We start from the raw sequence: 15,441 nt of genomic DNA on the forward strand, positions 1-15,441 counted from the left end.
GTGTTGATGAGCAGGCACTAAAAGGTGAAAAGTAGGCATTGGACCTGTGATGTCCCATAGGATAGATGCTAACTACATGCACCTCTTCATGCTCAAATGGATTAAACTTTAATAAAGTTAAAAACAGTTCTTCAGTTGCTCTAGCCACATTTCAAGTGCAATAATCACATGTGTCTAGAGACTTATTATATTTAACAAAGCAGATATACCCCATTTCCATCAATGCAAAAAGTTCTATTGGACAGTAACACTTTTAACAAATGGCTTTTTAATAGTTTTAAGCAGCTTTATTGAAGTGTAATTGACATACAATAAGCCATACACATTTAAAGCATATGCCCTGATACATTATAACACATGGATACACCTATGAAACTAAAACCCAGATTGTGAATGTACTCTGTCACCCCCAGATATTTCTTTGAGCCCTATTTGCGATCCCAGCTCCTTAACCCCAATCCCTAGCAATAACTGATCTGCTTTGCCACCACAGAACTCTGCATTTTCTAGAATTTTATATAGAGTATATGGAATCATCTAATTGTACTCCTTTTCACTGGATTTCTTGCATAAATATTTTGAGACTGAGCATAATTACTTTGAGATTCATTCATGTAGTTGTGTGTTTCAGTAGTTCACTCCTTTTTCTTGCCATATACTGTTCCATCATATGGATACACTATCGTTTTTTTAGGCAGACACCTGTTGGTGAATGTTTGAGTTGTTTCCAGTTTGGATGATGATCTGGATGTCACATATAAAGATGCCAAGGGACTCTTTCAAATAGTGGTCAGGAAGGCCTTTTTAAAAGGTGGCATTGGAGCAGAGTGCAAAGGAAGCGAGGCAGAGCCATGAGAAAATCTGGGGATAGTGTACTCTGAACTGAGGGGACTCTAACACAAAGGTCATGGGACAGAAGTGTGCCTGGTAGGTTCAAAGGACAGCTCTCTGTGTTATTTCTAAAGGCTGCTTATATGAAAGGATAGGCACCCAGGCAAAACTATTTCGGAGAATCGGAAGGTACTAAGTCAAATGGCCTGAATAAACCACCAAATGGCACAGGCCATTTCATCTCATTTAATCCTTACAATTACTCTGAGAAGTAGGTGCTGTGACCCCTATTTTGCAGACATGGGAACAAAGAGGGGGTTGAGCCATCCACTTTGCCTCCAAATAACACAACTATTATTATCAGAGTTGGCTGAGAACTCTGAAACCGGAGCTGTTCGTATCAGTTCATTATTAAAGATGGTGGGACTTAAAAAGAGCCTTCTGCCTTCACAGGGAAAGATGGCTTACATTTCCCATGAGGTCAGATCAGGATAAGCTGGGGCTGGGTACCTGCTGCCATCCCAAGTGCTATCTCCATCAAAAAATCCTACTCCCTTTACGCAAAGTAGTTCAGCAGATATGTATGAGGGAGCTTTAAACAGGCAAACCATCATGGCCACTTTCATTTTTGGTGTAAGTGAAGAGACTTCCCCTGGGCTATAGACAGTGTTGCCTTAAAGTCTAGCACACACACGTAAACACATGCACATGAAAACACCTTCACACATGCATACATGCACATGGACATGCATGCACACACATGCACACATGAACACACACACTCCTGCCTATGCACTCTCACAGAGGGCCCTCCTGAACAGCCCTGTCTATGGCAGCAGAGTTGCTGATAGTGTAACTAAAAAGGAGAGTGGGGAAGTCCATGCTGATCTTGACTGTTTAACACAAACTGAAAGATCAAAACCAAGGAGCTGCCAAAAACACATTGGCAACTTTCACACCAGAACAAGAAAGGAAATCACTGACTTGGTTTCTGCTCTTAATGTTGCTTCTCTTGCAGTCAAATGCTCTCGTCTTTCAGGCTCTAAGTGGAGAGAAAATTGGGCCCTCAACCAGTCTCCACTAGAATAAATGATGGGTTCATACATGTCAGGAAGCTACCTACAACCATGTTGACACCTGCTGAAAGCTGGTTCTGAGACCTGGGGAGCAGCACCAGAGAACCCAGGACTCAGGCACCTATAACTACTTCTATTTTTTTGCTTTTTGTTTTGTTTTGAGTCAGGGTCTCGCTGTGTCACCCAGATGGAAGTGTAGTGGCATGACCACAGCTCACTGCAGCCTCAACTTCCCGGGCTCAAGTGATTCTCCTACCTTGGTCTCCCAAAGTTCTGGGACTACAGACGTGACCATTGCGCTTGGCCAACTCATGACTACTTCTAAAACCCATATGATGGTGAAACATTTACTGAAATGTTTAATGAAAGATATTTTTCTCATTACCTCCAAAAATCCAAATTTAGAAAGTATTTGCTCTGGACTCAGAGAGACCTTTGGCACCCTAAGTCTCTATTTCATCAAGGATAAGAGTTGGAAGCACTCGACCCAGGCTGTCCTCCGGGCACTGGTTCTCAGTGTGGCTCCTAACCAGCAAGGCCAGCATTACTAGGAAACACGCAAAAAATGCAAAATCTTGGGACTTATCCCAAATCTGTAGAATCAGAAACTCTTGGGGAGCTTAATAGGTGTGGGCTAACAAACCATCCAGGTGGTGCTGATGCCCTCCAGCTGAAGAACTACAACTCTGTAGGGAAGGTGTGGAGGCCAGGACTGTGCATTTCTAACAACTTCTGGGTGCTGCGGGTGCTGCTGGCCCAGAGGCTACACTTTGAGAATTTCTGATCCTGGGCAGTGCTTCTCAAGCTTCCCTGTGCCCACTGTCGCCTGGGCTCTTACTGAAGATTCTGGCTCAGCAGGCCTAAGGAGGCTGATTTTCTAAGAAGCCCCAGGCAATTCCAGTGATGTTCTCTGGGTGCAAGCCTGGGGTGCTGGTGGAGCAAACCCCATCCAAGCGTTTGCAAGCTAGAACCTGGAATATGTGGGCACTGATGTGAATACCAGTTTTCAGATTTTAAGTAATAATTAACAAACAGCTGAAAGTTCCCAAGAAAAGGAATTGTACACAAGCATGCATTGAACTGATCTTTATAAGTTTGCTGACAATTCCATCAGTGACACAGGACAAAGAGACTCAGGGTCTCCACAGCTCACAGCCCCCTGTCTTTCTTCCCTTCAACCTCTTCCAGCTTCCAGCTCCTTCCCTGGGGCCCAGAAACAGACTCAAGCCCCTCTCACCCTAGAAACTCTTCCCATATGGCTTTCCTCTTCAGTTATCAAACTTTCTTAGAATAGTGAACATCTGTGGTCCCTATGCTTTCACCTGCAGCTGCTCTTCTGCCTTTAAGAAAGTCTGGGAAAACATCCCTGCCACCTCACAGGCACCCAAGCCAACAGGGCTGCTCTTCTGCATCCCTGCTGTGCATGCAGCCCCCTACCTCCTTCATTCACATTCGCATCTATTACAGCCCCTCCACCCCTTATCTATACCCCCCTGTAGCCCTTCACCTCATATGTAATTCCCCTTATAGCCCCTCAACCTCATACCTACACCTAGACTATAGCCTGTCCACCCCATGTCTACATTCTCATTAAAGCCCCTCCACGCCGTATCTACACCCCCAGTACAGCCTCTTCAATTGGAATCTACATCCTCACTACAGCCTCTCCACCCTGTATGTACATCCCCACTATAGCCCCTTCACCCAGCATCTTGTAGGTTTGGCAATTATTTTTAAGTTTGAGGTCTGCTACATTGTGGCAGTTGTCCTTTTAATAGCCAGCAACTGAAAAACACACAATGATAAAAACAAAAACAAACTCTGTTTGTTTTATTAATACTTTCAAACAGAAATCACATGTCCTACATAGATTTGAGCAGTTGTCAAGACATTTGTTTCTGAATCTTGCAAGCATGCTTGTGTGCAGTAGACACTTGCAACAGTGCTATGCCCCTTCACCCCCAGGGATCAAGGGAACCAGGGACCCAAGGCCTGGGGTGGGGAGTCACTGCTCCCTGCTTCCATTGCTGCACCCTCAGGGCTCTGTGGGCTATCGGTGGTCATCATGGCATACGCTGCGTTCTGATAAAGGCATCTGTGTCTCCCACCCAGGCAGGAGTTACCAGAGCTCTCTCTCCCATTACAGTACCAGCATGTGAACAGCACCCAGCAAGCATGCAGTCCTTGTGTCTGTGAGCTCTCCCTCCCATGTCCAAGGCCTTACTACTCGATTTTTGCCCACTATGGGGTTTCCCACTTTCTCTGACCTCTAGAAGTTGCTGGACTGTGGGGCTTACAATGACATAGCATTGCCCCAACCCCAAAAAGAGATAGTATCAAAGTCCATTGTAAACCTATTAATTACACAGCTGTGCTACAACCAAAACATGGATCTCTGACATTAGCCTTATAGTTCTTCATTGTCTTGATCAAACTAAGAATATGCTTTCATCTTTGGTTAGAGATTTGTGAGTATAGGGAGTAGCTTAATGTTTATCTCTTGTGAGTCTTAGACAAGGAATTTCTAGCTATAAATGAGGCCTTAATAAAACCTAAGTGGTAGAGGTTTCTAGGTGCCTGAAGTGACTGTCAGCAAGTTTATCCATGTATTCTCTCTCTCCTCCTATTGAAGTGCGCTAGCCCTTAAGCCCTCCTCGCACAGAGCTTTTGGACTCCTAATTTGCACACAAGTCTAACAAGCCACATCATCTTGCTTTTCAGTTCATAGCACTGTGAAACGAGATGTTAGAGGCAAGCACTGATAGCAGTAAAAACGACAACCACTAAGAAAAAGTCAGAATATTAGCAAGAAAATGTCACAAATGGAAGTCAAATAGTCCAGGACTAATCTAAGGGCAGATATTCCCGTATACCACAAGCCATTGAGGATGTGTCTAGATTTCAGCAGAGTTCATTAGTTTGTGCCCAAAACAGTGACTTAAATCTTCCTCCCAAAAATATGAAGCTATGATTATTGCTACTGTTTAATTTTAAAAAGTAAGACATTTAAAAATACATTTTCAAGAAAAGAAAGTCTATGGAAGTGCTGAGGGTGAGAACCTCTGGTAGCAAGATCTCTATATTGAGTGATGAGACAAGCTTTATTAATAAGGAGAATCAGCTCATACTTAACCTAAGCCTGACAGTGCTGGGCAGAGAGTCCTGCTGTACCACTACCAATGGAGCCAGGTAAGGATGCCTCTCTGCTAGACACAGCACATATGGATGAAGCCACAAGCTATGGCTCATCCCAACAGAATCTTACTAGCTCCTTAGTAAGGTTAGCTATAATGTCTTCTAACTCACATCATTTGTATTAAAAAAAGAAAGAAACAAATGGTGACTGATACACATGTTGATTGGTAGAGCTTTCAGGTTCCTCTTTCGATATGGGTGAGGGAAAATTCTTCAGCCCAACGTTGCCTTGGATTTCACACTCCAACTCCATCTTCAGCTCAGCACCTGCTGGCCATTGCTTTTAATGGATGCTGGTCTTCAGGTAGAGTGGGTTCTGCAGACTATAAGGGCATCTTTCAGTAACAACCCTCTGACATCAAAGACCTTTCAGAGACCTGCCCTGCATGGTAGTCTTTCATTAGAAAGTCACTTCTCACACTGGGACTGTTGTGGGGTTGGGGGTGGGGGGAGGGGGGAGGAATAGCATTAGGAGATATACCTAATGCTAAATGACAAGTTAATGGGTGCAGCACACCAACATGGCACATGTATACATATGTAACAAACCTGCACGTTGTGCACATGTGCCCTAAAACTTAAAGTATAATAATAATAAAATTAAAAAAAAAAAGAAAAGAAAGTCACTTCTCAGCACAGAGGCGGCCCTTGGAGTCTTTCTGGGATTTTCACATCCATCTGGGAAAAGGAAAAGAACTCCTGAAACTGGGCTGACTTCATAACCAGTTTAATTTCTCACATGCCATATTTCTGAAGGCACCTTGTTTTTCCCTTCATCCTGCATCACTGCAGAGAAAATTCACAGACTTCCTGAAGGTGAGAATCTCACCCATTAGTAAGAAAATCATGCTTTATATATTAAGTTGGCCTTTCCCTGGAGATCTTCTAAGTGCTTTATAAACATTCTTTCACACCTCCAAGCAGGTAGGTGGCAATTGTCATTCTTTCTGGACAAGAGGTAGCATTGTGAATCTTAGCCCAACTGAACTGAAATGTTGTTTAAATGTCTGAGGTAAAGCAAAAGCAAGGCTTGGAAAATATGAGCTAGGATAGATGTGGCCAAAAATAGGAAGAAGAATGGCATATAAAATTCCAAAAAAGAATTATCCTATAATCAGCTCACTTTCTGCCCAGCTTCCTAAAAGCCACGTCTTGGCCTTCCTCTTGTTGTGCAACTTCCACACTGACACTGACCTGGAAAATCAGGGGAGGTGAGTGCTAATTTTGGCTCAAATAAGAAATTTTCTCTCTCTTTGATCTTTGTCAGGAAACAGGATCAACAATCTGATTTCCATCAAGTTCAGACAGAAACTAAAGTAACACACATGTACTTTAAGCTACATGTGTGTTACTAACATGTATGTTACTTTAGTTTGAGCACTCCCGAGAAGCAGGGACTCCATAGCAAGACTCCATGGTGGCGCAAAGTCAAGTGGTTGACTGGGCTGCAGCACAAGGCAGAGACCACAGCTCAGACCTATCCCCATTGGCTGCAGATTACCCAGTGCCAGGGACCCACTCCAGACATAGGTCAAGGATGAGCAGACCCTGAGGCCTGGCAGCAGGCACACTTGAGGCTCAAGGGAAGCCCTGCCATCCCGTGCCAGTGCCTGAGCTACAACTGCCACCTACACCTTGCTCATGGACAGTGGTGGCCAGACCATCCCAAATGCCTCTCTTCCTGTTGGGGCTCCAGCAGTGCAGACTCCTGGGCCAGATGCAGCTGCACAGTCTAAGTCATCCCTGCAGCTGCAGGAAGGCAGGAACCAGTTGCTTATTATCATCCCAGCTGCTTCACCGCTCACAGTGCCTGAGACCCAGGGCTCTGGCGCTGGGGCCAAGGGAGATCAGGCCCTAGGGTGGGAGGCCAGTGCACTCAGCGACCCTCAGACCCTCTGGGACCCGCCCTGCCAGCCTCCAGCTTGGGCTCAGCTGCAGCTGCCACCTGCTTCACATGGCGCCTGCACATGGCACCTGCAGCTGCACATGGCGCCTGGCAGCAGCAGGGACAACACCCAACCCTGCCAGGGCCACCAGCAGCAGGGACCCCAGGGCCAGACATCGCCACAGTGACTAATTTAGACTTTCCACCCCACAGCTAAAGAAGGGCAGGTACCAGATGCTCAGCCTCATTCTGGCAGCTGCACAATGCCCAGCTCTGAGGACCCTGCCCTCTGGGCACTGGCTAAGAAAGAGCAGACCCTAGGGTGGGAGGGCGAAGCACTCAACGATCCTCTGGACATCTGGGACCAGCCCTGCCAGCATCCGAAGTGGATTCAGCTGCAGCTGCCACCTGCATATGATGCACAGCAGTAGCGATGACTAACCTGACCCTGCCCACCGCCACAAGCAGCAGGAACCCGAGGGCCAGACACCTCTGTGGCGCCTAAGTCAGGCTGTCGGCCCCACAACTGCAGGAGGGCGGGAACCGGCCACCAAGCCCCTTCCAGGTGGCTGCACAGTGCCCAGCGCCGGTGACCGTGTGCTCTGGGCCTGGGCCAAGGAAGAGCAGACCCTAGTGCGGGAAGGCGCTGCACTCTGCGACCCTCAAGTCATTTGTGCCCATCCCTGACAGCCTCCGCTGTGGCCTCAACTGTAGCTAACACCTGCACATGGCGCCCAAAATCAGCAGTGGCAACCCTCAACCCTGTGTGCAGCCACCAGCAGGGAGGACCACAGGGCCAGAGGAGGCCGCTGAGCCTAAATCAGGCAGTCCGCCCAGCAGCTGCAGGAAGGAGGTAATAGGCCTCTCAGCCCCATCTAGGCGGCTGCACAGTGCCGAGCGCCCGCTACCTAGCTCTGTGAGCGCAGGCCAAGGCAGAGTGGACCCTAGGGAGGGAGGGCAGTACACGCGGCGACCCTTGGGTGCACTTGACTGTACTCGGGGACAAGCCTGGCCAGCCGCTGTGGTGGGCTCAGCTGCAGCTGCCACCTGCACATGGCGCTCTCCAGCCGCAGTGGCAACCCACGGCCCTGCCGGCGCCACCAGCAGCGCGGACCCCAGGGCCAGACTCTGTGAAGACGCCCAGTTTAGGCGGCTCCCACTCCCGCATCTGCGGGAGTGAGGGAATCTGCTCTCAGCCCAACCCCGGGGCTTCAGAGTGCCCAGGGCCCACGACTCCGCGCTCTGGGCGCGAATCAAGAAAAAGTGGACCCTTGGGTTGGGAGGGCGGTGCACTCGGAGACCCTGAGGCCCTCTGGGGCCAGCCCTGTCATCCTTTGCCTTAGGCTCAGATGTAGTTGTCACTTGCACATAGTGCGCTGTAGTAGTGGAGGCAACTGCCGACCCTGCTGCCACCACCAGCACTGGGACCCCGCGGCCAGGCAGCCACGCGCCGAAGTCCGCCGCACAGCTGCAGCAGGGTGGCCGTTCAGCCCCTTCCTGGCGGCTGCACAGTACTCAGCGCCCGCGACCACGCGCTCAGGGCGCGAGCTATGGAAGAGCGAGCCCTAGGGCGGGAGGGCGGTGCACTTGGCGACTCTCAGGAGGTCTGGGTCCAGCCCTGCCAGCTTCCACCGTGGGCTCAGCTACTGCTGCCATCTGCATATGCCCCATGGCAGCACCTGTGGCAAATCCCGACCTTGCCCGCTCCACTAGCAGCGCGGTTCCCAGGGTCAGACACCGCCACTACCCCTGATTTAGGTAGTCTGTTCCGCAGCTGCAGGAGGGCGGGAACCGACCCTCATCCCCATCGCGATGGCTGCAAAGAGCCCAGCGCCCCGGACTCAGAGCTCGGGGCTCGGGCCAAGGAAGAGCGGATCCCAGGGTGTGAGGGCAGTGAACTTGGCGAAACTCAGGGCGTCTGGGCTAGCCCTGCCAGCCTCCGCCCTGAACTTATGTGCAGTTACCACCTGCACATGGCACGGGGCCGTGGGAGTGGCAACCCCCAACTCTGCCGGCAGCCACCAGCAGCATGGACTCCAGGACCATACGCTGCCATGACCCCTCGGTTAGGCAGTCAGCCCCGCAGCCGCAGGAGGGCGGGAATCGGCGCTCAGCCAAACTCCATGGCTGCAGAATGCCCACGGCCTGCGAGTCCGCGCTCCCGCACGGGCCAAAGAAGAGCAGGCACTGCAGCAGCAGAGGTGGCAACCCCGGACCCTGCCTGTCAGGCTGTCGGCCCAATAGCTGCAGGAGGGCGGGAACCGACTGCTGAGCCCCAACCCAGCGGCTGAAGCAGTGCCCAACGCCCGTGATGCTTGGGGCGCGGGTCAAGAAAGAGCCGAACTTATTGTGGGAGGGCTGAGCACTCGGCCTCCTTCAGGCCATCTGGGACCAGCCATGCCAGACACCGCCGTGGACTCATTTGCAGCTGCCACCTGCACATGGCCGGCAGCCGCAATGCTGGCAACCCCTGACCTTGCAGGCATCACCAGCTGCAGGGACCACAGGGCCAGATACCTTCTAGGTGCCTAATTCAGACAGTCGGCCTCGCAGCTGCAGTAGGGCTGGAACTGGCCTTCAGCCCCATTCCTGTGGCTGTTCAAAGCCGAGCACCCGCGACCTAGCAATATGGGCGGGGGCCAAGAAAGAGCGGACCCTAGGTTGGGGCGCTGAGCACTCGGCGACCCTCAGGCCATCTGGGTCCATTCCTGCCAGCCTCTGCCATGGGTTCAGCTGCAGCTGACACCTGAACATGGCTGGGGTCAGCAACCGGGGCAACCCGGACTGTTTCCGTGACTGCTATCGCCGTCCACGGGGCCAGACGCTGCGGTGGCGCCTAAGTCACGCAGTTGCACCCGCAGCTGCAGGAAGGTGGAAACCAGTGCCCAGTCCCATCCTGGTGGCTGCAGAGTGCCCAGCTCCAGGGACCCCCAACTTTGGGCGCGGGTCGAGCAGGAGCAGTGGACTGGGGCTGCGCAGTCACCTGGGGCCTGGGGCAGACCGCACCGTGAGCTCAGTTTCGTGGTGCGCGCCTCAGCTGCAGCTGCCACCTGCATGCTGTGCCCACGAGAGCGCTACTCAGGGCGGTTTCTGGCCACGGGCAGTTTGTGGCCACGCGCGGGGCCGTTATCTTCTGAGGTGCCAGTGCGCGCTGGGGCCCAATGGCTCTGCTCCGTATATTTCTTCTCCGAGAGGTTGGAGACGTCCCTCTCAGAGAAGTTGGAGGGTCCCTGTCTGAGGTCTGGGCCAGACCGTCTTGCTTTCTGGTGCTGGTCAGGGTGGGGGCTGGGCGGGGGGAAGGGCCAGGGCTAGTTGTGGCGTCTCTGAAGCCGATAGCCGGGCCTTGAAGAAGATCTTGGCTGTGGAGAGCCAGAATGGCCAGGTGCCCCTGAGCTCCTGGAATAACCGCATATTCTCTGACCTCATCTGGTACCAGACCCCAGATGAGGATCTGGAAGATCCACAAAGCTGCGTCCAGGGAAACGCGTGGAAGCTGCAGCGGAGCCTCCTGCTCAAGAGAAAAGACCAGTCTGAAACCTACAAGAAGAACAGGTGTCGGGAACTGCGGGCTGTGGGCTGGGGTCTACTGGAGGAGGTGGGCAGGTGGGGAGAAGCACCCCCTTCAGAGCTGGGGGCTTGGGGAGTGGGGGCGAGGGGAGGCGTGGAAAGAATGAAGTGTGTGGGGCGGGCCGTCCTGGTCCCCAGGGCGCTGGGCTTTCTTCCCTGGCAGACTCCGCAGCTCCTGAGATGTGGACGCCTTGGAGGCGGAGGGCCCAGGCCATCTTTATGAGCAGCAAAAGAAACCCAAATCTTTAGCTGGTTTCTCCACCCACAGTTCCTCTTACAGAGCACTTCAGAGAGAATTTTAAAGCGATATAACAAAATTAAGTATACACAGTGTTTTATTTTTAATGTACACATTTTAAAAGATAATATTAGATACATTATAGAAAGAAGCGTAATGAAAGAAATAATTCCCATAATATATCACCTTCTGGGCTAAAAATTCTTTGACTAAAACCCAATATTTATCTTATATTAATAAATGCCTACATTAATTTTAGAGCTTGTTTTTGGTCCACTAAGGGATTTAATTTCTTCCTGTTCAGCCTTGGAAGGGTGTATACGTCCGGGAATGTATCCATTTCTTTTAGATTTTTTTAGATCATATGCAAAGAGGTGTTCATAATATTCTCTGATCATTGTTTGCATTTTTCTGGGGTAAGTGTTAATATCCCCCTTGTTTTTGATTGTGTTTATTCAAATCTTGTCTCTTTTATTCTTTATTAGACTAGCTAGCAAATCTATTTTATTAACTTTTTCAAGAAAGTATCTCCTGGATTTTTTGATCTTTTGAAAGATTTTTTATGTCATTATCTTCTTCAGTTCAGCCCTAATTTTGGTTTCTTGTCTTCTGCTAGCATTAGGATTTGTTCACCCTTGGTTCTCTAGCTCTTTTAGTTGTGATGTTAAGTTGTTGACTTCAGATCTTTCTAGCTTTTTGATGTAGGCATTTCATTTCCCTCTTTGTGGGCTATAAATTTCCCTCTTTACACTACATTAGCTGTGTCCTGGAGATTCTGGTAGGTTGTATCTTTGTTCTCATTAGTTTTAAAGAACTTCTTGAGTTCTTCCTTAATTTCATTATTTACCCTATGTTCACTCAAGAGCAGCTTATTCAGTTTTCATGTAATGATGCAGTTTTGAGTGAATTTCTTAGCCTTAATTTCTAATTAGATTGTGATGTGGTTCAAGAGACTTTTTGTTATGATTTCAGTTCTTTTGCATTTGTTGAGAGCAAACCTAGATTTTATGTACAAAATGCATAGGTGATATTGGTGACAGGCACTGAAACTGATTTTGCCCAGTTCTTGATTCACTGTGAGCAATTAATGGCAAAACGAATCCAGGAGGCACTTTTTGATTTGGGGAGGTTGGTTTTTTAAGGGCTAGAGTAACTTAGCCTTTATATATAGATACATATTTATCATGTATTTTTATGGTAATATAAATATATATGTGCTATATATTTATATTTAAACATATTTATAAGATTGACTATATTGACTTACTCTGTTTTCTGTTGCTATAACTGAATACCTGAGACTAAGTGATTTATAAATAAATTTATTTCTTACAGCTCTGGAGGCTGGGAAGTCCAAGGTTACAGGGCTTATCTGGTGAGGATCTTTTCCCTGGTGGGGACTCTACAGAGTCTCAAGGTAGTGCTGGGTATTACTTGGTGGTGGCCTCACAAGAGACAGCCAGGAATGGATTAATCCACTCATAAGGGCTTGGCCTCCCAAAGGTTCTACCTCCCAAAAGTTCTCCCTCTCAAAGGTTCTACTAGTCACTTCCCAAATGTTCTACCAGTCACTTCCCAAAGGTTCTACCTCTCAACACTGCTACGTTGGGGGACCAAGTTTTCAACACATGAACTTTTGGGGAACACATTCAAACCATATCACCACTTTAGCTGTCTTGGCTACTATCTGCACCTTTTACATTCAATCCATGTATATCTTTGAATCTATAGTGTGTCTCTTATAAATAATATATATAGTTGGATCACATTTTTCTTATCAGTCTGACAATCTCTGCCTTTTGATTGTATTGTTTAATCCATTCACATTTAATGTTACTATGATATGATTGGATTTACTTCTATTTTCCTTTTTATTTTTAATGTTTCTTTTTTTTATTCTTTTATTCCTCCTTTACTACTTTTTCATCAAGTGAATATTTAAAACGTTAACTAAACTCAAAGATTCTTGTACTTAGGAGAATGGATGTTTTTATACTTTTTTGGTAAACGTACATCACATATAATACTACCTTCCTGGCCTCCTTCACAGAGTGATGTGTAAATCAGTGAGACAGTATGAGACAGAGACTGAGAAACCACTGTGTGTTATACAAACACAAAGTGTTGTTTCTAATTAAGTACTGGAGCAATGTTTAAAAATCAGTGTGGGACAGGTATGGTAGCTTACGCCTGTAATCCCAGCACTTTGAGAGGCTGAAGAGGGTGGATCATGAGGTCAAGAGTTCGAGACCAGCCTGGCCAACATAGTAAAACCTCATCTCTACTAAAAATACAAAAATTACTCAGGAATGGTGGTGCATGCCTGTAGTCCCAGGTACTTGGGAGGCTGAGGCAGGAGAATCACTTGAACCTGGGAGGCGGAGGTTGTGGTGAGGCGAGATAGTGCCACTGCACTTCAGCTTGGGCAACAGAGTGAGACTCCATCTCAAAAAAATTAGGGTGAAGTTAAGTAGTAGTGTTTTACAAAAAATGAATTTTGAAAGGGTGTGTGTAAGTGTTTAGGTCATGCTTTTTTGGACTGGTTAGTATGAAATCTATTTACCTAAATTCTGTAAGACTACTTAAAATGTTTATTAAATTTTGAAATTCATGTAACATGTTAAGATCATAGCCTTGACTTGAGAAATAACTGGTTCCCAATCATTGCTTTCTGTGTTATGTACCTTGCAGTGGTTACTTCTCCTCTTGTGTGTCCAGGTGACTGGATACTGTTGACTGATTAGGTAATTTATTTTAATGAAAACACACCATGTAGATGATGCTGATAAGTCACAGACTTTGGCAAACTTTTCAGCATTCCTCAAGTAGTGTGGGCCCCTGCTTCTGCAGAGCTGACAGCTGGAGGGATCAGGCACTAATGTTTTACAGTTTAATGAGAGACGTGCTATATGCATGCAAAAAAGCTGAGATGAGCTAATCTAACAGTGAACTTGGAGTTTACAGAGGAGAAGACATCTGATATAAAATGTAGAAGTTAGCCAAATAGTCATGAGCTGTGAAGAGCTTTCCATAGGTGAGAAAGTGCATTTGAAATGCACTTACTTGAGAATCCAACTCTGAAGTGAATTAGATTGCCTCCATTAAGTCATTTTAAAAGGCCAGGCACCATAGCTCATGCCTGTAATCTCAGCACTTGGGGAGGCTGAAATGGGAGGATCTCTTGAGCCCTGGGATCCAAGACTAGCCTGGGCAACATGGTGAGACCCCATCTCTACCAAAAAAAAAAAATATTTAAAATTGTTCAATCATTCAGATTTCAAGGGTGAAGACAAAAAGTTGTTCAGCCATTTTTCTCAAACTGAAGTTCTCAAGCCGTAAGTGCTTGCTGTTGTTTAGGTGTCTAAAATTTTAGTTGCCCAGAATCTAATCTAGAAGAGTAGCTTTCAGGCTGTTATTTTAAAGCCATGAAACATTTTCTTCAATATTAATTTTGTAAAGAAATTCAGTATGTCAAATATGTAATACAGACCTTCTATGAATGAGGAATGTGTGAGAGATCTTCTGTTGCTCCTTTATGATCATAAAAATACTACATACTTTTTAAGAAAGCTGGTCAATGTAAGAAAATATGTACAAAAGAAATATAAAATTGCCCCTAAATTTTACTTAAGTGAAGATAACCACTTTGGCATTTAACTAGACATATTTTATATATCCCTATGTATGCACTCAAAAAATTAATCTGTATAAATAGATCTTTTATGCTGATGCTTTATAACCTGATTATTTTCACTCTCTAGTCTGTTGCTATCCATGTCAGAAACTTTGGGTTTATTGGCTTAATAGCTGCACAGTATTTTTGCATAGATGCACCATATATGAATTCCCTATTCATGACATTTGGGCTATTGCTATTTTTCACTTTTACAAGTGACTCCTCTGCAGTGACTCTTCTTTCCTATTCATGTTTGTAAACTTTTGTGATTATCTTCTTAGAATAAATTCCTGGGAAAAGAATTTCTAGGTCAAAGGACACACACACTAAAAATTTTCATAAATTGCCAAACAACGTATTTAATTAATAATGAATATCAAAATATTTACATTTTGACTCTGTTTATGCAGGTAAATTTTTATTTCCTGTGTTGTTTTAAACTAAATTGAAAGAAAAAAATTGAGTGGTAAAAAATATTTGAAAAAATGTTTTACTTTTAACAAATGTAAATATTTTATAAAATTCATAAAAGAAAGCCATGCTCTCTAATACTTGTTTAAAAATATTAATCTTTAAAGTAAAATCTTTGAAATTAAGTTATTTCAAAATGTTTTCATTTAGGGAATGTTTGGGCTTCCAAATATGAATAGCTGTTTCTTTCATATGTCAATATTAAGACAAATATTTTGAAGATAACATTGGTTGATCTCTAACATTTTCCTTTCACTTCAATGTTTGCATTGTATGAAAATAATCTTACTGCCATTGACACATTTTCTTTATAGGGCAGCATGATGGAGAGCAGTGTTTCAATAGCCCTTTGTCAGATGGATAGATTGCAAAATTTGCTCCTATTCTGTAGGTTTCCTGTTCACTCTGATGATACTTTCTTTTGCTGTGCAGAAGCTCTTTAGTTTAATTAGATCCCATTTGTCAATTTTGGTTTTTGTTGCCATTGCTTTTGGTGTTTTAG

The sequence above is a fragment of the Pongo abelii genome, chromosome 7 (genome assembly GCF_028885655.2).
Source record: "Pongo abelii isolate AG06213 chromosome 7, NHGRI_mPonAbe1-v2.0_pri, whole genome shotgun sequence".
In the NCBI taxonomy this organism is placed as follows: domain Eukaryota; kingdom Metazoa; phylum Chordata; class Mammalia; order Primates; family Hominidae; genus Pongo; species Pongo abelii.